General features: G+C 40.2%; 1 protein-coding gene and 2 pseudogenes across 3 annotated transcripts in view; 2 read left to right on the top strand and 1 right to left on the bottom strand.

The window, feature by feature from the left end:
• Positions 1–24,751, top strand: part of EXOC4 (exocyst complex component 4) — a 729,394-nt gene that overhangs the window by 133,215 nt on the left and 571,428 nt on the right. The gene's annotated exons all lie outside the window — the stretch shown is intronic.
• On the top strand, positions 12,605–13,484 carry LOC118535336 (small ribosomal subunit protein eS1 pseudogene; annotated as a pseudogene).
• LOC118535337 (large ribosomal subunit protein eL21 pseudogene) lies at positions 22,422–23,010 on the bottom strand (annotated as a pseudogene).

Raw genomic sequence — 24,751 nt, forward strand, 5'->3', positions numbered from 1 at the left:
TCTGCAAGTCACAGGCTCAGGGAGAGGGAATTACACAAAAGTGCGCATACCAGGAAGTGGGGATCATGAGGGCCATCTTAAAGTCTGTCTGTGGCACTTACTAAATCAGTATCTACATCTTAACTATATTCCCCCAGGTGAGTGCATGGTAAGAAGCAGTGTTATAGATGGTAGATGCCAAAAGAGTTTCATGGAGGGAGAAGAAAGTTCTTTGGGCTCGGCTTAGTCAGGTCAATTGTTTTATGACTCGAAAATGATCTGTGTAAAGGCTTATTCACATCAGAGAATTTGTTGTGTCTCCTGTTGCCCACACTAACAATCCTCTCCCCCACCTCCAATTAAGCGTTGTGTTTTCCACTTTTGTGGTGCTGTCAGACACTTCTTTCAGAGTTTGTGAGTTCCTAACTTTGACTTTTTGAAAAAGCGTTGTTCTTTTTCACTGTTCGATTTGGATGGTGGGAGTTGGTGGGAAGTACTGGACCTGGGTGTTTATCCCTGTCCTAATAGCTGAGAAACCCTGGGGAGGTCTTTGAACTATCCTCAGCCCCTGTTTTCTTGTGAGTTCTAGCATCCCTCTCACAGGGTTATGGTGTGAACACTTGCTGGCAAACTGTAAAGCCATCTATAATGTTGCAGTGGACTTCTTTTGTTGTATGTGCCTGATGCACAGTGCCATCCTCTTCCCACAGAAACGGGCACCTAAAAGTTATGATTGTGCCTTGATCCTGCCCATCTGGCCACAGTCTGTCTGTCAGAGCAGGGATGGATGCCTGAACCAAACAGGGCCACACAGATTCCCCATCTTGGAATTTGAATTTGGGACCAGAAGATGACAGTTCATGGGGCACCTGGGTGGCTCAGTCGGTTGAGTGTCTGACTCTTGATTTCATGATCTCAGGGTCATGAGATCGAGCCCCGCATGGGGCTCTGTGCTTAGTGAGGAGTCTGCTTGAGATTCTCTCTCCCTCTGTCCACCCCCTCCCCGCCCCTGCTCATGTGTGCACGCACGTGCTTTCTCTCTCTCAAATAAATACATAAATAAATCTAAAAACAAAACAAAAAAAAACCAGTTCTGGCCTTGCTGATCTAATGTGAGGAGACTAGAAGCCAAGGAAGCTTTAGCGTAGCTATCTTCTTTTATGTGGAGTAATAGAGAAAGCTTGCCACAGAGGGTAGAGGGAAATTAGACCTGCAGAAAGAATCAGAATAATGGAGAGGACTCACTCTGAGGGATCTTGTCTGCTTTCCATTTCCCTATTGCTTTTCTTAGTTCTGGCTACATTTTTGCCTTTGAGTTGTGTAATAGACCTCTAAATTCATAAATTAAACTCCCTTTTTAATTTAAGCTATTCTGAGTTTTCTGTTACTTTCTTCAACTAGAGAGCTGAAGTGTAGGCCAATGAATATGGTACTTAAAATTTCTTTTTAATCCCCAAACTACTTACTCCTTTTTCTCCCCTATGTAATTTGTTTTTAAAGGCCAATTATATTCCTCATTGAATTTTTTTTTTTTCAGGATGTTTTAGAAATGTGAAATCAAGAAATATGATCCTTGCCCTCAAGCAATTTTTAATTTACTGAGATGGACATGTAAATGACCACCTATAATATCAGGCAGAAGAAAGAAAAATAAGTACTATGTGCAACTCCTATAGGCGATCTTTTTTTTTTTTTAAGATTTTATTTATTTTTGTGAGAGAGCACGCATGAGCAGGGGTGGAGGGTGGGGGTGGGGAGGGGGAGGAAGAGGGAGAAGCAGACTCCCCGATGAGCAGGGAGCCCAATGCAGGACCCTATCCCAGGACCCTGGGACATGACCTGAGCCTAAGGCAGAGGCTTAACCGACTGAGCCACCCAGGCACCCAAGGCAATCGTTATCTTTTTCTCGATAATATTACTTAAAGCCATTTAAAAACTTGTGTTTTTTTTTGCCCCCCCCCCCCCGGCTAAGCCCTTTTGTCCCTCACTTGGTACTAAGGTCCTGATTGATGCTTTGGGACCTATCATTTTTGCCTTTTGCCTCAGAGCACTGCAAGCAGGCCCGGCCGAATGACCACATGTACCTTTCTTGATCAAAGTAGGTGGAGGGAATTACAGTGATGTAGGCAAAACTGGAAATGGAAACAAGACAAAACAGAAGCTCAGATGTGAAATTTTTTAAAAAAAACTTGCTCAGGGAAACTATTTGCTCCCCTGAGATGACCAGGTCACCCTTATGTGAGGGTGATTTGAACATTTCTGTGTTTAAGTTCTGTGTTTCCTATAAGCTAGCATTGCATATGAAAAGGGTACTTCTATAGCTCGCATTGTACACTAAAACGGATAGTTAATATAAGAGTTCTGTGTTCCCTATAGCTCATGTTATGTAATGAAAGGGTGCTTATGTAGCTGGCACTGCATAGTAAAAAGAGCACCTATTATGAGAGTTCTGTGTTTTCTGTAGCTTGCCTTACATAATGGGTGCTGAAATGAGATGGAAGCCAGTGAAATTGTAGTCAAACTGCGTAGGACTGATTTTAGAACCACATTTTCTTAATGTGGAGGTTATATAGGTTATATGTTTTACTGGCTTATGCAGCTTTCCAAAATGACCCAGTTCAGAATGACATCCAACTTAGAGTTGATTGAAATGGGCATTGGTGGAAAATCTCTTGGGGATTTATGGAGCAATTAAAAAAAACTAGGAATCTCATTCTTTTTAATAATAGAAAAAAATCTATTGTTAGAATTTTAGAGAAGTATGTGATGCTTTATCTTAGTCTTATTTTGCAAATATCATTAGGGTAAGTAATAGAATTAATGGAGCAACCCAAGGATGAGCTAAATAATTTTCTTTGAAGTGAGAATCCTAGAGATTAATTCTAGAATTGTTCTGGAGACTTCATAATACAGAAGAGTGAAACCGCAGGTAAAATTAATACTGGCTTTAGATATTTTATCCCACCTTTTCTTCTTGCCTTCTTTAAGGCCACGTTTTCCCATCACTCTCTTTATCTTGCCTTCATATCACTTTGCTCATTTGGGAAATGTGTGTGTGTGTGTGTGTGTGTGTGTGTGTGTGTGTGTGTGTGTGTGTGTATGCATGTTACGCATTGGTCAGGTTCTTGCCTGTTACATTTTATTTTACTTTTTATTTTTGAAAAGATTTTATTTATTTATTTGAGAGAGAGAGAGAGCACAAGAGAGAGCACGAACAGAGGGAGGGGCAGAGGGAGAGGGAGAAGCAGACTCCCTGCTTAGCAGGGAGCCTGATGCGGGGCTTGATCCCAGGACCCTGGGATCATGACCTGAGCTGAAGACAGACGCTTAACTGACTGAGCCACCCAGGCAACCACCCCCCACCTTTAAATTTTAAGCTCATAAAAAATGAGAACCATGTAATGACCTCATTGTCAATATGTACCCTATACCTGGCATTGTTCTTGGACATAGTAAGTACTCACTAATTATTGAATAAACGAGTGCATATTTGTTACTTATTCACATAACCCTATACTCTACAAGTATCACTCATACAAAGGTATGCCAGAAATATTTATACATAACATCAATTTTAGTCTCTTAGGATATTGTATATTTGATATGAGATTTAGCACGACAAATGTGGTCGGTAAATACAAAAAATGTGATCAGTTGACTCTTATTTCTTATATTCTGTCAGAGAGAAGCTAACTTTAAAGCAAGAAAAGAATAAGTGAGGGGGATCAGTATGTGGGACATTTATCATCTTTAACCCATGACTTGGCAAATACCTACCAAAATTCTCTGCAGACAAAGCTTCATCTCGGTTGGCCAGTGGGTAGACAAGGTTAGGGGAATTCTCACAGCCACAAACTAAGTCAACGGTGACAGCAACTGTGGTGGAGGAAACCATGCTTTTTTCCCAGGGCCAGAGCTCAAGAGAGGCGCAAGACATTCTCAGGGTGCTCTCTGGGGGAAGGGATGTGCTCCCTGGATTGTGGGTACGGGTCTGTAGACCGGGGCTCTGAGACACTGAGCTGAGCCGCCATGAAAGCTGCAGGGGTGGGGGGAAGTTGGCTCGGTATTGCCCTTTCAAGGGAGCACAGGACTTAGAAAGTGGGTTTAGTGCTGATTGCCTCCACCCCACCCATGAGATACTGTCTCTGGCAATGATGTCATTGGCACAGATTGTATCACTGGTCAGCATACTTGCCTGGATAGAAGAGGTGTTGCTGAATTCAACCTTGGCTGATTCTGTGTTCGCCCTAAAGTTGGTGGCGTCATGCCCCAGTTGGGGTTATGTCTGCAATCGCCCCAGAAGCAGCTCTGTGTGTTATGCCTGCAGATGGCTCTGAATCTGTCAAGGAAAGAGCAAGATAAATATTTTCTTATAAATATAAAAGGAAGAGTTAAACACTTATTGTTGAGAAACCAAGCTGATAAACATATTATATTGTCTGAGGCACCAGAAATAAGCAAATTAATTACATGCAAATAACTGTTGCTCATGAAGTGTGGGATAATAATAGTATCTGTTGGATGTTTATGGTAAGTTTATTTACATGACTCAATTTTCTGCTGATTTTCCTGTGGAAAATGATAAGTACTTGGTTCCTTTGCCTTTGTTTCAGAAATACTTTATTGAAATTGTGAAAACTGTGCTTTGTCTTGCTATCCTTGCCTTGCCAAGGGCAGCTCTAAAGATAGTGTTTGTGTATATACATGGTGAAGAAAGAATTGTTAATTGTCTGTGGGGCTTTTTTGCTTTAAACAAATGCCATCGTCAGCATCATTATGTCATACAGAAGTATTTATTATTGAATATTATTACTCATGTAGTTCAGTCCAGATTGACTTTCTCTTGATTGTTTTCATGAACATCTTTTGATGTTCCCTGGTGAACTTCAGATATTTCCTCTCTTTTTTTTTTTTTTTTAAAGATTTTTTTTATTTATTTGACAGAGAGAGACACAGCGAGAGAGGGAACACAAGCAGGGGGGAGTGGGAGAGGGAGAAGCAGGCTTCCCACGGAGCAGGGAGCCCAATGCGGGGCTTGATCCCAGGACCCTGGGACCATGACCTGAGCTGAAGGCAGACGCTTAACGACTGAGCCACCCAGGCGCCCCCAGATGTTTCCTCTCTTAAGGGAGCACAGGGAATTGAACAGTTTATATAGACAGTGTGATCCATGGTGTAGGTCTCTGCCTTTTGTGCTAATGAGTGATTGGGTTCCTTTTGAAAAGATGACTCTAAAGTCTGCTTGGTGCCCACACATTCTAAAGAAACCTCTGCATCCTGCTGTCACTTTCCATCCTCCTGAATGTGTATCCTTCTTGAGGTACATCAGGGGTAATTAGATGAGTTCTTTTAGTCTTTCAAGATTTTCAATTCTTGTGGGTCATTCACTTGGATTATATATCATTGGATTATATATCAGATGTCTCATGAGCTAGGCAATATTTTGGGTGGGATAAGGAGTAATTGTTTTTCTATCCAACTTTCCAGGCCATGCTAATCCACTGAATGCTTCCCTCAATAGGGTGATATACACCTTCCCTAGGTTACTGTTTTGTTTGCTCTCTATATGCTAAATCTTAGGCATTTTGCTCACCTCTGTGCATTTTCATCAACAACCTTGATATTTTGACATAATTTAGAAACGATTATCTTATGGCATGCCAAACTCTGTGATTAATCATCTGTTCACAAAACAGGAAGAAGAATCAAAATAGACTTTTGCTTTAATTTTTGGTAGAGGAGGAATTTTAACATCAACTCCAAAAGGAAAACTGAGCATTTTGTATCTTGGATTAGTTTGTATCTGTTACTCTCCAACCTAATTTTGCCATCTAGTGGTTACATGTGCATTGGGGTGCTAGAGAACATGGGGGTGGCACAGGCAGGTTGAACTGCTGAACTCTGTAAATCAACATCTTGCCTTTGGGGGCTCTCTTTGCTATCCTTTCCATGGATTGCCGTGGTAGAGGTTAAAATTCAGAAGGCTAAATTTAGTGGCCAAAATTTTTCTTACTGTGTTTCTGGAGGGTGGGAGTGAGGGCAGTACACACACACACACACACACACACACACACACACACACACGCCTTGGGGATCCCCTGTTCTGCTGTTCCTCCTTTCAGATTGAGATTCCCACATAGAGCAATTATACTACTTTTTAATAATCCTCATTAAAAGGAAGAGAAAAATCAATTGGTATATTTTGAGGATAAAATCAGTTGTTTTTTTTTTATTACAGAAAAGGATGAGAGACATAACTACCTTGTGTTTGCAAATTATTTGCTTTCAGTCTGTGATGCTTTCAAGAGTTTGAGAAATAGGGTATTTAGCTTCTCAGCTTATGACTGATAGGATCATGGTAAAAGTGCTCCAGCCTAATGGAAGCTTAAAATTCAGCTCTCAGAATTGCTAGATCACACTTGACAGTGATTTGTATGTCTATGGATTATTAAACCTCAGCATAGGGAATGTCCTGGTTTAAAATTTTCCAATTTTATTCACTTGGTCTGATGTGAGGAGCAGCTCTTCTGTCTGTAGGCTTGTTGAATGTAAAATTTCTCTACCACAAGTAAGTTTCTGGTCAGGCCCAACCAGACTGAGCTCTAAGGAGTTCTTTCCCTCTTGGGCTTCTCAGAGGATTACTCACATTTCTTTGACCCTTGATTTTGTTGTTCATTGACACCTAAATGCCATTTGTCATTCCAGTGGCCATAAGCATGTGCCATGAACTAGAGCACATGCCATAGAATGATCAGGAAGAAGCAACAATCTCAGAACAGATGGCCATCACTCTATGCTAATATTTTATTATATTTATAATGCAGGCCCTCACATAGTTCTTGTAAAAATCCCTGGAGCTGCTATAGGTTTGGCTAAGAATGCACAGACTTCATGTTCAGAATTTGCTGCTGTCGAATTTACAGGTCAGGAAGCAGATCCCGTAGTTGCGGTTTGTGACTTGTCTGACAATTTCGAGGTTTCTTCAGCTACATTCTACATCGGTGCATTTTCTTGTTACTCCACTTGTTTTATTCCTCCAGCATTTATTGGTGCTTATTGTGTATATTTAGTTTTGAATTGGATTATATCAGGACTTAAAGTTAATTTTGGTAAAATTGCTTACAGTGAGTATCCTCACTTTTTCTGCACTTTTGTGTTTAATCTCTTGCTCTTTTGCAAGATATGAAAAGCCATGTTTCTATCAGTTCTCTCTCTAATATGAGATTTCAAAGTAATTAGTATTCTTAGATATATATATATATCTAAGAATACTAATTTGTTATGAGTCAAAGCTGATTAAAGGGGGATGGTAGAAATATTGATGCGTTAGAAAGGCTGGAGAGGCAGGGCAAGTATTAACCAAGAGAGATAATGATTTGAGAATAGGGATTGAGGTAATTAATAATATGGGTTAGAAGAACAATGAGGGGAGAGGGGAAAAATGGCGGAGGAGTAGGGGACCCTATTTCAACTGGTCCCCGGAATTGAGCTGGATATCTACCAGACCACTCTCAGCACCTACGAAACCAGCCTGAGATGTAAGAAGATCTCTACAAACAGAATATCGCAGGCGGTTGGTTTTGAGGTACGAAGCAGAGAGCCGTCATCCTGCGGGCAGATATCGGAGGATAAACGGCAGCGGGAGGGTGCCTGGACGTGGGGAGCCTGCACCGCCGGTGAGTGACAGCCTCCCGCGCTGCGGACGGGCACAGACTCGCAGACCGGTAGTGGCGGGAAAGGACTTTAGGGCAGCCCCCGGGGTTGAAAACCGGACCGGCGGGAGCGGCTGGCGGTTTTAGAAGCACAAAGGGCAGAGACGCGCCCCGACCTGGAGGCAGGACTGGGGGCGCTGCGGAGGGGCGCACAAGCCAGGGCGCTGCAGTTTATAGCAGCAGGGACAGAAACGGAGACGGTGTGGCCTGGAGAGCTCGCTGAAGAACAGACTGCCGTCTCTCTGCTCTGAGGCAGAGGGTTGGAAACGGTCTCTTCTGCTCTGACTCGCGGAAGAGACGCGGAAAGCCACCAGGGAAAGGCGCCAGAGAACAAAAGCCCCAAAGATTGATTCCCACTGAGCCCATCCCCCGCCACAGGGGCGCAGGGTAACTCCGCCCAAACAGGGTTGCCTGAGTAACTGCGTGGCAGGCCCCTCCCGCAGAGGACAAGCTGGGAAAACAAGAGGCCAGCAACCCTAAGGTCCCAAGAAAACAGGTGCATCTTGCTTGAGTTCTGGTCAATAATTTGGACTCTATACATTCCCTCAAACACCCATCAACAGAATGACTAGGAGGAGGAGCCCCCAAAACAGAAAAGACTCAGAGATTATGACTTATGCTGCAGATTTACAAATGGATGCAGACATAACCAAGATGTCAGAGATGGAATTCAGGTGTCAGAGATGGAATTCAGGCCAGCAATTGTGAAGACAATGGCTAGAATGGAGAAATCAATTAATGGCAACATAGAGTCTCTAAGGGCAGAAATAAAAGGTGAATTGGCAGAACTTAAAAATGCTATCAATGAGATCCAATCCAATCTAGATAATCTAACAGCTAGGGTAACTGAGACAGAAGAGCGAATAAGCGATCTGGAAGACAGTATAATAGATAAAAAGGGAAAAGAGGAGGCCAGGGAAAAACAACTCAGAATCCATGAAAATAGAATCAGAGAAATAAGTGACACCATGAGGCGTTCCAATGTCAGAATAATTGGAATCCCGGAGGGAGTGGAGAGAGAGAGAGAGGGCTAGAAGATGTATTTGAGCAAATTGTAGCTGATTAGAGCAATGCTCTAATCTTCCCTAATCTGGGGAATGAAACAAACATTCGAGTCCTAGAGGCAGAGAGGACCCCTCCTAAGATCAAGGAAAACAGGCCAACACCCCGGCATGTAATAGTAAAACTTGCAAATCTTAGAACCAAGGAAACCATCTTAAGGGCAGTTAGGGGGAAGAGATTCCTTACGTACAGAGGGAGGAACATCAGAATAATGTCAGACCTATCCACAGAGACCTGGCAAGCCAGAAAGGCCTGGCAAGACATATTCAGAGTACTAAATGAGAAGAACATGCAGCCAAGAATACTTTATCCGGCAAGGCTGTCATTTAGAATGGATGGAGAGATGCAGAGCTTCCACGACCAGCAGAAGTTGAAAGAATATGTGACCACTAAGCCGGCCCTGCAAGAAATATTAAGGGGGGTTCTATAAAAGGAGAAAGACCCCAAGAGTGATCTACAACAGAAATTTACAGGGACAATCTATAAAAACAACGTCTTCACAGGCAACATGATGACAATTAATTCATATCTTTCAATAATCACTCTCAACGTGAATGGCCTAAACGCTCCCATAAAACGGCACAGGGTTGCAGATTGGATAAAAAGACAGGACCCATCCATATGCTGTCTACAAGAGACTCATTTTGAACCTAAAGATACATCCAGACTGAAAGTGAAGGGATGGAGATCTATCTTCCATGCCAGCGGACCTCAAAAGAGAGCTGGGGTAGCAATTCTTATATCAGACAAATTAGATTTTAAACTAAAGTCTGTAATAAGAGACACAGAAGGACACTATATCATTCTTAAAGGGTCTATCCAACAAGAAGATCTAACGATTGTAAATATCTATGCCCCCAACATGGGAGCAGCCATCTACATAAGCCAACTGTTAACCAAAATAAAGAGTCATATTGATAACAATATGTTAATTGTAGGAGACCTCAATACTCCACTCTCAGCAATGGACAGATCATCTAAGCAGAAAATCAACAAGGAAACAAGAGCTTTGAATGATACATTGGACCAGATGGACCTCATAGATATTTACAGAACATTCCACCCTAAAACAACAGAATACTCATTCTTCTCGAGCGCACATGGAACTTTCTCCAGAATAGACCATATACTGGGTCACAAATCAGGTCTCAACCGATACCAAAAGATTGAGATTATTCCCTGCATATTCTCAGACCACAATGCTCTAAAACTGGAACTCAATCACAAGAAAAAATTTGGCAGAAATTCAAACACTTGGAAGCTAAAGACCACTCTGCTCAAGAATGTTTGGGTCAACCAAGAAATCAAAGAAGAACTTAAACAATTCATGGAAATCAATGAGAACGAAAACACATCGGTCCAAAACCTATGGGATACTGCAAAGGCGGTCCTAAGGGGGAAATACATAGCCATCCAAGCCTCACTCAAAAAAATAGAAAAATCCTGAATTCACCAACTAACTCTACACCTTAAAGAACTAGAGAAAAAGCAACAAACGACACCTAAGCCACGCATTAGAAGAGAAATAATTAAAATTAGAGCAGAAATCAATGAATTAGAAACCAGAAACACACTAGATCAGATCAACGAAACTAGAAGTTGGTTCTTTGAAAGAATTAATAAGATTGATAAGCCACTGGCCAGACTTACCCAAAAGAAGAGAGAAAGGACCCAAATTAATAAAATTATGAGTGAAAGGGGAGAGATCACGACTAACACCAAGGAAATAGAAACAATTATTAGAAATTATTATCAACAACTATATGCCAATAAACTGAGCAATCTGGATGAAATGGAGGCCTTCCTGGAAACCTATAAGCTGCCAAGACTGAAACAGGAAGAAATCGACAACCTGAATAGGCCAATAACCAGTAACGAGATTGAAGCAGTGATCAAAAACCTCCCAAAAAACAATAGTCCAGGGCCTGATGGATTCCCTGGGGAATTCTACCAAACATTCAAAGAAGAAATAATACCTATTCTACTGAAGCTGTTTCAAAAAATAGAAACAGAAGGAAAACTTCCAAACTCATTCTATGAGGCCAGCATTACCTTAATCCCCAAACCAGGCAAAGACCCCATCAAAAAGGAGAATTTCAGACCGATATCCCTGATGAATATGGATTCCAAAATCCTCAACAAAATCCTAGCTAATAGGATCCAACAATACATTAAAAGGATCATCCACCACGACCAAGTGGGATTTATCCCCGGGATGCAAGGGTGGTTCAACATTCGCAAATCAATCAATGTGATAGAGCACATTAATAAGAGGAGGGAGAAGAACCATATGGTCCTCTCAATTGATGAAGAAAAAGCATTTGACAAAATACAACATCCTTTCCTGATTAAAACTCTCCAGAGTATAGGGATAGAGGGAACATTCCTCAAGCTCATAAAATCCATCTATGAAAAACCCACAGCGAATATCATCCTCAATGGGGAAAAGCTGAGAGCCTTTCCCTTAAGATCAGGAACACGTCAAGGGTGCCCACTCTCACCACTGTTGTTCAACATAGTACTAGAAGTCCTAGCAACAGCAATCAGACAAAAAGAAATAAAAGGTATTCAAATTGGCAAAGAAGAAGTCAAACTCTCTCTTTTCGCAGATGACATGATACTTTATGTGGAAAACCCAAAAGACTCCACCCCCAAATTACTAGAACTCATCCAGCAATTCAGTAATGTGGCAGGATACAAAATCAATGCACAGAAATCAGTTGCTTTCTTATACACTAACAACGCAACTGTAGAAAGAGAAATTAAAGAAACGATTCCATTTACAATAGCACCAAAAACCATAAGATACCTCGGAATAAACCTAACCAAAGAGGTAAAGGATCTATACTCTAGGAACTACAAAACACTCATGAAAGAAATTGAAGAAGACACAAAAAGATGGAAAAATATTCCATGCTCATGGATCGGAAGAATAAACATTGTTAAAATGTCTATGCTACCCAGAGCAATCTATACCTTCAATGCCATCCCGATCAAAATTCCAATGACATTTTTCAAAGTGCTGGAACAAACAATCCTAAAATTTGTATGGAATCAGAAAAGACCCCGAATCGCCAAGGAGATGTTGAAAAAGAAAAACAAAGCTGGGGGCATCACGTTGCCTGATTTCAAGCTATATTACAAATCAGTGATCACCAAGACAGCATGGTACTGGCATAAAAACAGACATACAGACCAATGGAACAGGATAGAGAACCCAGATATGGACCCTCAACTCTATGGTCAAATAATCTTTGACAAAGCAGGAAAAAACATGCAATGGAAAAAAGTCTCTTCAATAAATGGTGCTGGGAAAATTGGACAGCCACATGCAGAAGAATGAAACTCGACCATTCTCTAACACCATTCACAAAGATAAACTCAAAGTGGATGAAAGACCTCAGTGTGAGGCAGGAATCTATCCAAATCCTAGAGGAGAACATAGGCAGTAACCTCTTTGACATCGGCCACAGCAACTTCTTTCAGGATACATCTCCAGCAGCTAGTGAAACAAAAGCAAAAATGAACTTTTGGGACTTCATCAAGATAAAAGGCTTCTGCACAGCAAAGGAAACAGTCAACAAAACAAAGAGGCAACCCACAGAATCGAGAAGATATTTGCAAATGACACTACAGATAAAGGGCTGGTATCCAAGATCTATAAAGAACTTCTCAAACTCAACACCCAAAAAACAAATAATGAAGTCAAAAAGTGGGCAGAAGAGATGAACAGATACTTCTCTGAAGAAGACATACGAATGGCTAACAGACACATGAAAAAATGTTCATCATCATTAGCCATCAGGGAAATCCAAATCAAAACCACACTGAGATACCACCTTACACCAGTTAGAATGGCCAAAATGGGCCTTTTGGCTCCCTGAGCAGCGCCATGGCGGTCGGCAAAAACAAGCGCCTTACGAAAGGTGGCAAAAAGGGAGCCAAGAAGAAAGTGGTTGATCCATTTTCTAAGAAAGATTGGTATGATGTGAAAGCACCAGCTATGTTCAATATAAGAAATATTGGAAAAACATTAGTCACAAGAACTCAAGGAACCAAAATCGCATCTGATGGCCTTAAGGGTCGTGTTTTTGAAGTGAGCCTTGCTGATTTGCAGAACGATGAAGTTGCGTTTAGGAAATTCAAGCTAATTACTGAGGATGTTCAGGGCAAAAACTGCCTGACTAATTTCCATGGCATGGATCTTACCCGTGACAAAATGTGCTCCATGGTCAAAAAATGGCAGACCATGATTGAAGCTCATGTTGATGTCAAGACTACCGATGGTTATTTGCTTCGTCTATTTTGTGTTGGTTTTACTAAAAAACGCAATAGTCAGATTTGGAAGACCTCTTATGCTCAGCACCAACAGGTCCGTCAAATTCGGAAAAAGATGATGGAAATCGTGACCCGAGAGGTGCAAACAAATGACTTGAAAGAAGTGGTCAATAAATTGATTCCAGACAGCATCGGAAAAGATATAGAAAAGGCTTGTCAGTCTATTTATCCACTCCATGATGTGTTCGTTAGAAAAGTAAAAATGCTGAAGAAGCCCAAGTTTGAATTGGGAAAGCTCATGGAGCTTCATGGTGCAGGTAGTAGTTCTGGAAAAGCTACTGGGGATGAGACCGGTGCTAAAGGTGAACGAGCTGATGGATATGAACCACCAGTCCAAGAATCTGTTTAAAAGTCAGACATTTAATGGTGACAAATAAAAAATCATATTTGTGATGTTTAAAAAAAAAAAAAAAAAAAGAATGGCCAAAATGGACAGGGAAAGAAACAACAAATGTTGGAGAGGTTGTGGAGAAAGGGAAACCCTCTTACACTGTTGGTGGGAATGCAAGTTGGTACAGCCACTTTGGAAAACAGTGTGGAGGTTCCTCTAAAATTTAAAAATAGAGCTACCCTATGACCCAGCAATTGCACTACTGGGTATTTACCCCAAAGACACAGATGTAGTGAAAAGAAGGGCCTACATGCACCCCAGTGTTCATAGCAGCAATGTCCGCAATAGCCAAACTGTGGAAAGAGCCGAGATGCCCTTCAACAGATGAATGGATAAAGAAGATGTGGTCCATATATACAATGGAATATTACTCAGCCATCAGAAAAGATGATTACCCAACTTTTACATCAACATGGATGGGACTGGAGGAGATTATGCTAAGCGAAATAAGTCAAGCAGAAAAGTCAATTATCATATGGTTTCACTTATTTGTGGAACATAAGGAATAACATGGAGGACATTAGGAGAAGGAAGGGAAAAATGGGGGGGGGGAATTGGAGGGAGAGATGAACCATGAGAGACTATGGACCTGAGAAACAAACAGGGTTCTAGAGGGGAGGGGGGAGGGGGGGATTGGTTAGCCTGGTGATGGGTATTAAGGAGGGCACGTACTGCATGGAGCACTGGGTGTTATACGAAAACAATGGATCGTGGATCACCACATCAAAAACTAATGATGTATTGTATGGTGACTAACATAATATAATAAAATTAAAAACTACAAAAAAAAAAAAACAATGAGGAAGGAGAAATAGGGAGTATATTGATTTAGGTGCAAGCGTACTGGAACAATGAAGACTTAGAATATTAGAGAGAGAACTGATAGAAACATGGCTTTTCATATCTTTTAATTGACTTTAACAGTGTTTGCCTTGGACCTAAAATAATGAGCCAAGTGTAAAATTTACTTTGAAATCTTAATCTGAATACTGTAAATATTTCACTAGCAAATCATCTACTTTGTATTTCAATGTGCCACTTTGATTTTATTACCTTTTGGGATCAGTATTTTTCCATAATTGTTTTAGTTTTCAAGATTAAGAAATTGAGATAGAATCCACGTCCTATAAAATTCATCCTTTTGAAGCGTACAATTCAATAGTTTGGTAGGTGTACAATTCAGTAGTTTTTAGTGTATTCACAAGGTTATGCATCCCTCATCACTACCTAGTCCCAGAACATGTTCACCACCCTAAAAAGGAACCTAGTCATCAGCAGTAACTCACCATTAGCAGTTCCCTCCCATTCCTCCTTCTTAGCCTTTTGGCAACCTTCAATCTACTTTCTCTCTATGGATTTACCTATTTTGAACATTTCATGTAAATGGAATGGTATAATACATAATCTTTTGTGACTAACTCCTTTCACTTAGCATCATGTTTTTCAGGTTCATCCATTTTATTGCATGTAGCAGTACACCATTCCTTTTTATTTCCTAATAATACTCCTTTGTGTGGACATTTGATGTATCCATTGGTAAGTTGAGGCATTTCTGGATTGTTTCCACTTTTGGCTATTATGAATAATGCTGCTGTGAACATTCATGTACAAGTTCTTACGTGAAGATGTATTTAGAATTTGAGTATACCTAGGAATGGAATTTTGAGGCCATATGGTAACTCTGTTTAACTTTTTCAGGAGCTGCCAAACTGCCAAATTGGCTGCACCATGTTATATTCCCACCAAATTGGGCATATTGTTTGAAATGTAACTGACATACTGTTAAAAATAAGTTTACCATTTGTTTCCTGCCTTTTGGAACATCATGTGTACTGGAATGAGTTATGACCTGAAGCTTTGAACGGTCACAGAATTTTAGAGCTGGAGGGTTTCTAATGAATCCATCTTCCCATGGGAATGGAAGGTCCCTGTGATCCGGTACCTTGTCTGTTTTGGTCACTGCTATATCCACTCCACCTAGTCAGTGCTGTAAAAGAGTAGGTGCTCAGTCAATGTTTTCTGAATAAATGAATGTAATCCAACTCCTCTGTTTTTTAATGAGCAAAATTATGCCTAAAGTGATCAGGTGAGTTTCTAAAGGTCACACACAGACTTAATGGCAGAGCAACAGCTAGAATCCTTGGTCCTGATTTCCCTGCCCAGCTCTTAGCCTCACAGTCTTCTTGAATTCACTCCTCTGTCTGAGCTTGGTGGTCCATCGCTGACCTCGCTGACCTCCTATAGCATTTTCTGACAGTTTATAGCTTTGCTTTGGGCTTTATTGACATTTAATGAATGTTTTTGTTCTTGTGAAGTCATTTACATGTTTACTGCTGAGGCCAGCGTTCATAAAAGGAGAAAAACATTTAAATAACTGCATTTTACCTAGGGAAGATAAATTACAGTTGCCCATCAATAAATAGATAACTTTCATAGCTGCCAAGATTATTGGATTGTGGAAGACAATAAATTTGCACCCTCCCTTATGAGTCACTTGCCTTAAAAAATTCACAACTAATTATCTAAAAGTGAGACAAGTTAATGGAGGTTTGCTATCTATTTACTAGTATTCTTTTCTTTCCTAATCACCCTTGTGGATGGAGGAATCCATTTTATCAGCCTTTCCTCCCTACTCTGCTCTTCCGGAGTAATATATGTATAAGTTAAATGTAGCATAGCGTAAGTAAGCATAGATTACCCTGTGTCTGAGGCAGTGTTCTTGAAGGAGCCACATTTGCATGTTAAGTGGAGTTGTGTGCCATGAAGGATAGGTTTATAGACTGGACCCTTAATGAAGTTGAGAATCACTGTGCAAAAGCTATAGACTGTAGGTAGAAATCTAGAGCCTTTGAATACAAAGAGTATACATTTCACTTCCTTTTGACAAAGTCTTTATTTTATAAGGCTTTATGGGAAACAGTTCAATTACTTCAGTTAAAACTCATTCCAGGAAGCAGAATATGAAGACATTACTTGAACGTATTGAGATTTTCTCCTTTTTGTAACTTGTCACCAGTTGATTGATACCTGGTATTAGAGTAAGAGGTTTAACAGATTCCCGAACTCTGGTTATATTTGTCGATATCTGTGGGACATCTCCTAGGGAGCATTATAAGGCCGTTAAGGTGATAATTGTGTTTCTGGTTTACTCCATTCATGTAGTGTTGGGCATTGAGATTGGGAAAATATAAAAAAAATCTGCCTTTTGGCTAAGGTAAGAAATAAAAGCATTTTTAGGGATTAGCATGGGGTGGTAGAGGGGGAAAATAGGCTTTTATTTAGAAGATTTATGTTTAAATTCTGGCTCTGTGACTAACTTGTTGAGTAATCTTATTTTATTTCATTTCATTGTATTTTATTTTATTTTATCTAAAGATTCATTTATTTGAGAGACATCAAGAGTAAGAGCAAAAGAGAGGGAGAGTGTGTGAGTGGGAGGAGGGGCAGAGGGAGAGGGAGAGGGAGAAGCGGACTGTCCGCTGAGCAGGGAGCCTGACACTGGGCTAGGGACTCCATCCCAGGACCCCAGGATCATGACCTGAGCTGAAGGCATACACTTACCCCTGAGTAATCTTGTTTAAATCACAGAACTTCACCAAGGCTCACTTTACTCATTTATAAAACATGGAAAATAGTAATTCCTCACAGTGTGGCTTTTGTGAGATACTGTATGGGACACATAGTAGGCATTCAGTAGTTGTCAGTGGAATCTGAACCTGGGGTTCATTGGCCTGTCCTAATCACGTTTTGTTATATGTCTGTGCACGCATACTTAGATACATACATTCAACACACACACACACACTCCAGTCTATCTCCATCCCACATCTTGTTCCCAGTAGGATTTAACTGGTTATGTGGTTGACAAGTTAACTCCTAAATGTATGTGGACAATCAGAGGCTTTTAAAATTATCTTATAGGGGTGCCTGGGTGGCTCGGTTGGTTAAGCGTCTGCTTTTGGATCAGGTCGTGATCCCGGGGTCTTGGGATCGAGCCCCGTGTCGGGCTCCCTGCTCGGCTGGGAGCCTGCTTCTCCATTTCGCTCTGCCTCCCCCTGCCTGTGCTCTCTCTCTCTCTCTCCCTCTGTGTCAGATAAATAAATAAAACTCTTAAAAAAAAAAAAAGATTTAAATTGATCTTATAATGTTATTTACTGTAAAGATTTGTTAATAATTGCTATAAATCTGTTAAGTGCTTTCCAGTCTTTGCCAGTGCCATCGCTATTGCTTACATTATCCAAGTTGGAAACCTTGGCATGATTTTTTCTACCTTCTCTGTTCTTTGTAATGTTGTTGCCTAGAAGGATATTTCTATGTAAAGCTAAAATTGTATAAAAGATTGTTGATGCTGGTGTAAGGTAGACAATTTATTAGTTAACGGATTACTGAGATGCTATAAAATTCCTAATCATGTCCATTTATACTCAGAAATACAATATAATTCAATTCTAAAGGTTTTTTTCCCACTCTGTTCTTATTTTCTAGTGATCCTCTAAATGGAAGCTTATAAAACTAGGTCTCTTTCACCAAGATGATGTAGTGAGGAGACCTTTTCGTATTCCATTAACAGCAGGATACCAGGTGTGGGTAAACAACAGAAACCTCCAGCAGCCTGTATCTGAGGATGTGGTAGACTGTTCAGCAGATAGTCATTCCTTAACCCCGTCTCCAGCCCTGTCTCTGTGAGAGTATACTTCCTCCTTCCATTGCACTGGTCTCGGACATGTCACCTACCGTGACCAGTGGCATCAGCAGATAATGCCACTAGCAAGGGCTTGAAATGCGCTTGTGCATTTGGATTTGGTCTTTTGCCAAATCCCAGATAACCAGCATATATGTGATCAAGAAAGAAATGCTTATTGTTGTATGTTGTTGAGTTTTTTTTTTTTTTTTAAAGATTTTATTTATTTATTTGAGAGAGAGAGAATGAGAGAGAGTGAGTACATGAGAGGGGTGAGGGTCAGAGGGAGAAGCAGACTCCCCGCCGAGCAGGGAGCCCGATGCGGGACTCAATCCAGGGACTCCAGGATCATGACCTGAGCCGAAGGCAGTCGCTTGGTTACCAACTGAGCCACCCAGGCGCCCCTGTTGTTGAGTTTTTAATGTGGTTTGTTACTCAGTATTGTTGTGGCTACAAAGGGATGCTGTTTCCTTATAAAGATTTCCTTTATGTACCGATTTGGGAGCCTAAACTTTCCCTATAGAATCAAAAACCTTATTGTTTGATTGTACCTATTTTAATGCCAATTTTGTGTCTCTGGTCACTGACAAAATTGTTCAGGATTGAAAGCCCAGTTAAAAGGAATACTAACAATTCAGAGCTGAAAGAAGGGTGCATGGTTGACCCTGGCTATCTCTGCAAACCTGTCTGTACTTGGAAGTTGTTTCTAGGAGAAGATAATGGCCAGTGACTCCTTTCTTTGGTAAAGTCATTGCATTTCCTTAGTGGTGAAAAGGGCAGTGAATATACAAAGATAGTCTCTTTAATTATGGAAAGAGCCTATTAAAATTCCATTTTGTCTTTAGAAGTAAACATATAAAGGAAAGTGGGGGAAGCCAGACACCTCTTTAAAATAATGATTGTCTTGGGCTAATTCCTTCACTGTGCCTCCAGCATCATTAGATGCCAATCCTTCTGTGTAGGTTCATTTGCAAACAAAACTGATTAGAGAGGGGAGGCTGTGTGCTGGAGACTTCCCTAAAGCAGAGGTTTCAGACACCTGCCCAGTGTTTAAACTGGTTACTGTTGGCAGTACTTTTATTTATTTTCCCTCTACCTAGGAAAAAATGGCGGTGGTGGTGGGGGGGATTGTTTATTTCAAAGGGTATTGGAACCCATCGTTCAAAAGAGAACACTAAAAAAAGAGAAAAAAGGATATTATGTGAAAGCTGAGAAGGTTTTCAGAATTTCTCTTTCTTGCCCATTATAAACATGATCTTTCCCTTTGCTCTGAGCTCCCCCCTCTGGCATTGATGGTATATTTCCCTTTCTATTATTAACAAACTTCAAAGCTCCCCCACCATGTCATTTTGCTGTTCCTCCAGACTGCAAAGCGATGGTAGGGGCTGCTTTTATTTCCTAGAGTTTGGAGGGTTGCAGATTAAGGAATGTAGAGGAACTGCCTGCAACATCTATTAACTTTTAATTCAGTGCAGAAAAAATCGGAAACCCAGTGCACCATTGATGCTTCAAAGATACTTTGAGCTTGTTTAACCATTTTTTTAAGGCTTGTGTGCCAGGACCGAAATGAGTTGCATTTCACAGACCTCGGGATTGTGCTGTCATAATAGCCAGATCCATATGGCTCTTTGTTTTTGTAATTAAAGCTTTATCCTTACTGTTTTTTTTTTTTTCTTAAATGGCTCTAAATCTAAACTAAATCTTAGTTCTGATGGAGACTGATTGCTTTATTGTAAGTAAACGCTTAACTATTGTATCATATTTTCTCTAAAAAGAAGATTGGTAATGTCTAATTTCTTTCACACTGTCTAGGAATCTGATTTTCAATGCAGCTTAATATTTCAGAAAGCAAAATCTCATTCCTTTAAGACCAAAGGTTGTATTCTAACATTTTTAAGTGGAAAAGTTTATAAAATATATTTCTCACATTAGGTCTATAGGAGTGGAAAAAGTTTTCCTTCACCTTCTTAGGGCCCCTGGCTGGGTTTGAAAATGGACAAAGACGATTAAGAGTAGAAAGGCATACAAATGTTTTTCATGTAAGTTTTCTATGACCTGGGGCCCCTCATAAAAAAAGGCTCAAAGACATGGTGAAACCTACTTGCTTTGTTATATTAGGTTTAACAAAGGCAACTGTGGACAAGTGACTGAGCTATGTGAGGAGGCTAAATTAGGAAGATGAGCGTTATTTTAACAAGACCTATTTGTGTATAGTTCTTTCACTCCCAGCTTCTCGTCCTTGATGGTAAGCATGTTACTTTCCTTCTGGTCTAGAGAGGACATCTTTCATGGAGGAATTTCATCTCCTGCTCTTAAGAAGAAGAGGGAAGGTCAGAGTGTTTTTCTTGTATTTGCTGTTTTTCAAGTGGCTTTAACTCAAAATATGCCAAAATGGCTTATTTTGGGGTTATGTGCTCTGAACTCTTTCAGGTCTTTTTGCCACAAAATCCCGAGCACATTGAGACTTACCTTGATGGTTTGAAGGGCCATCATTTTGAACCTGGTGAACTGATGCTTCATTTGAACTCTGCACACTACCCTTTATTGAATGTGTTGCAGCATGTCAGAGGTCCCCTTGTCACCTCCAGAGGCCTGTACAGTGTTGTCCGCACTTCGAACCAGCCCCAGACTTACGTTTCTTTCTGTCTCACTTGTCTGCTTTTCAGGCCATTTGTCTTTTTCCCCTTGCTGTGTGGTGGTAGGTTATCCTATCTAGATGCTTATTATGTCTGTCTCAGACAAGCTCCTCGTGCCTTCTAAGCTGCCTAACAAGTGTGGTATAAGCTTGGAAGGCAGGAACCAAGGTCGCTAGAATTGCAGGTAGAATATGTAATCAAGAGAACACTCAACTGGTATCAAGTGCCTGAGCTCTTAACTATGGATTTTGTAACCTAAGTAAATTTTGCCTATTGAGATGTCTCTTTCTTTCCTGTTCTTTAAGTTCTGAGTGGTCCAGGTTACCAGATAAATTAGGTAATATTGTGCTAACGATAGCAGTCAAATGACACTCAAAACACATTTATTATAGAATGCTCTCTCCTAGTCACATGTGTCTGTATGTCTGTCATTTGAGTTTTAGATGTTCCATGGACATCCATTTTTGGAGAAAATGCTTCATTATTTAGAAATTTGTTCATTTCCAGAAGTATCTGGGTGAGGTAGAAGTTTCTGCCATTGCTTCCGGTCCTACCTGGATTGCGTTGAATGAATAAGTGAATAACTAAACTTGCTTCTTTTGACCCTGAAGTGCTTGAGTTTTTTTCTTTCCTTTGAGTCAAGCCCTTGGTTAGATTTTTTTTTTCCAATTAGCTCTTAATTTTTTTTTTTTTTTAAATATTAGATCCTCCAACCTTATTCATCTATGGCTAAAAGTTTGGGCCCTTTTACCAACCTCTTCTTATTTCCTTAATCCTCTCTAGCCCTTTGCAACCACTTTTTTACTGTCCTTTTTATGAGTTTGACTTTTTTTTCTTTAAAGACTCCACGTATAAGATTCCCTGTATTCACTTAGCATGATGCCCTCAAAGCCTATTGGAAATGGCAGGATTTCCTTTTTTTCATGGCTGAATAGTATTCCACTGTGTGTGTGTATGCGTGTATGTATATGTGTATATATATACATGTATTTACACACACATCTTTATCATCCATTCATTTGTTGATGGACACTTCGGTTGCAGCATTATCTACAACAGTGAACATAGAGAAACAATCTCTTAATTTGTTCTTGCCAATCTTTTATTCCTAGAGGTAGAATAAGGGTGTTCGAATTTTCTTAAGCAGCATTTTTTTTTTTTTTTTGCATGTGTTTTGTTCTGCTTTGTTTTAAGGAGATAGAATTTATTCTTGCCAGTTATTTCAAGAGATCGGTGCTCTTACATCAGCTTGATTGTTTTTGAGAGATTTTTTTTTCTTGGCATCTAGACAAACCGGAAAGGACATGGGTCAGACCTAGAGTGATCTGGCCTTCCTTGTACTCCCTCTCTGCTCCCTCAGCTGGTACGTCTGTGGTGCCCCATCCAGCCCCCCGGAGCTTGGCCCTCTGAGTGAGGTCTTGAATTTGACTGTAGCTATCCTTTGTAGGCCAGAGCTGTCGGTATTCATATAAATGATAGTACCTTTGGGTCTGTTTTCTCCTTTGCTCTTCTTTTGGCATAAAGACTCATCAATGATGAAACCCCCTTTCTCAGTAATCAGGGCTGATACCCTTTTCCTATTCATCTCCTTTTTCCTGAGAGAAGGCGAACATCACTCATTTCTTTTTTCTTTTTTTTTTTTTTTTTTTACAGTCTTGAGGTCTTTTATTTTCTTTACATTTATCATGTCATGAATTCATAGGGAATGGGTTCCAGCAGTTCGGGCTCCTTTCCATTAGTTCTCACAGAGTGTGCTTCTCTGGGTGGGGCAGGCTGGCGCTTCAGTTGAACCCAAGTACCTTTTCTCTTTGGCTTCCTTCTTTTTCTGATCATTTTCCTTCACATGCTTCAGGAAGCTATCTTGGCTCTTTGAGTGTTTAATATGCTCAATGCGTACATCAGTTCTCTTGGCAAGAATCTTGCCCTTAACATGTTTGTTTACAACAATGCCAACAGCATGCTGAGTAACATTGTAGACTCTTCCAGTTTTGCCATGGTAACATTTGTGGGGCATTCCTTTTTGAACAGTGCCCATTCCCTTGATGTCCACAATATCACCTTTCTTACAGATTTGCATGTATGTGGCCAAAGGAACAACTCCATGTTTTCTAAAAGGTCTAGAGAACATATAGCGGGTACCTCTCCTCTTTCCCTTTGTGTTGGTCATTTTGGCCAATTACTGGAAGATGGTGGTTCCGGCCAAAAGCGAACATCACTCATTTCTTAAGGGATAGTCTGCTAGCCTAATCCTTAAGGCCGTAGAGGACCTGATCAGACAGCTAGGACTGACCTGTGACGGAAGCAGCCTTCCTAAGTGTCTTATACCTTTCCTGTATGTGAGTTCAGTGGCTTTCAACTTGGCTTATTCAGTGTGTAGTTATGAATATGTATTGCATGGAATGCGCTATACTCTACATAAAGAGATACCCGAAGATGGCCTAAGATGGAATCTTCCCCCTTTTAATTTAGCTTGTGGGGAATGTAGCATTTAGTCTTTTTGCTTCTGTTTATAACTCTTTGAGATCTTTTCCCATTAGCTTAGTGTCAGCCTCCTGAAAGCATATGCCTTTATATAAATTTGCCTGTCTGCCCTGTTTATAAATTAAGGATAAATTAATTGAAAAGAGTATTTGGGTGTTTGACGTTCATGGGGGATGGGTTGGAATGTCTGTGTGAGACAATCCATGATTCACTGAATTATAATGATCATAGTAAAGGTAGATTTTAGGATTTCTGTTTATCTTTTGGCCTCTCTTTAAGCTTAATATGTTTTCCAAATATTTTAGAGGATTTCTTTATAAAGAAAGTACTGAGAATATTTGCTTGAATTTATGGTATATATTGTACATCTCTTGCTTTTATTTTATAGTTTCTCAAATTTACTCTGTTTATATTTCTAGAGTGTTTAGGGTTTTATTCTGATCATGGTTTATGATTTAATTGGCTACCAGATGTTCACATATTCTACCTTTTCCTATATTATTTCATACGCAAGAGAAAAAAATGGTCTATAACTTCCTCTGTGGTGCAATTTTCTGCTCAGAAGAAAGGGAAAAGTTTGGTACCATTCACTTTCTAGCTCATTGTCTTTATACATATTCAGCTACCTGGTGATCAATTGCTGGTTGCTCCAAACTTGGTGTTAATGTCACACAGGGAAGAAGAATGTCTCTGGCTTCATGGAGCCCACAGTCTGCATGGGAGAAAATGTCATGGCTTTTACCACTAACGTTTGCCATCCTCTTTCTTCATAACCATTTTAAGATTGATAGGATGTTTCGTTGTCTAATTTTTTCCCTTCAAATCTTCTGTTTCCCCATTTTTCTGTGATCTTTCCATAATGATTGTAAATGACTCCTCAGGTATGTGAGTGAATTCCCTTAAGAGACTTAGCTTCCCATCATGCAGGCCGGCTGATTGGTCTGAGTTCAGTGTTGTCAAGTGTTCCCCATCTGCTTTTTGTCAGTCGCTACTTCTGCAAAGTCTTCATTCTAATTATACAAATATGTCTTCTTCATTTTTCTTGTCCAAGACATATTAAAAGGAATTAGTTCAGTTTCTGAGCTGGTTTAGTCTTCATTAATTCCATCCCCCACTCCATTTTTAGCAGCATTTTTCTTTTCCCCGTCTCCCCACCGCCCCCCCCTTGGTGATTTTAAAAGCTCATCTTCTCATGTCTGACTTATTTGAGTAGCATGAATTAATTTGCTACCTCTGAGTCTTTTATAAGTTTTAGCTGACTGTAACAAGGTACTTTACACTTTCCTCCATATTTAGTTCAGATCTGTCTTTGTAGATATTTGAAGAGTCATTTGTGAAACTACGTTAGGTGTTTCTTGTTCATTATCATTTTCCCCAAGAGGAATTTTAATCCTATGTGTGTTAATTATTTAATTATCCTAATGATGTCTCTTATGGTACTCCTGGCCTCTTGCACACTAATGGAATTAAT

The sequence above is a fragment of the Halichoerus grypus genome, chromosome 12, assembly GCF_964656455.1.
Source record: "Halichoerus grypus chromosome 12, mHalGry1.hap1.1, whole genome shotgun sequence".
NCBI classification, from domain to species: Eukaryota; Metazoa; Chordata; class Mammalia; order Carnivora; family Phocidae; genus Halichoerus; species Halichoerus grypus.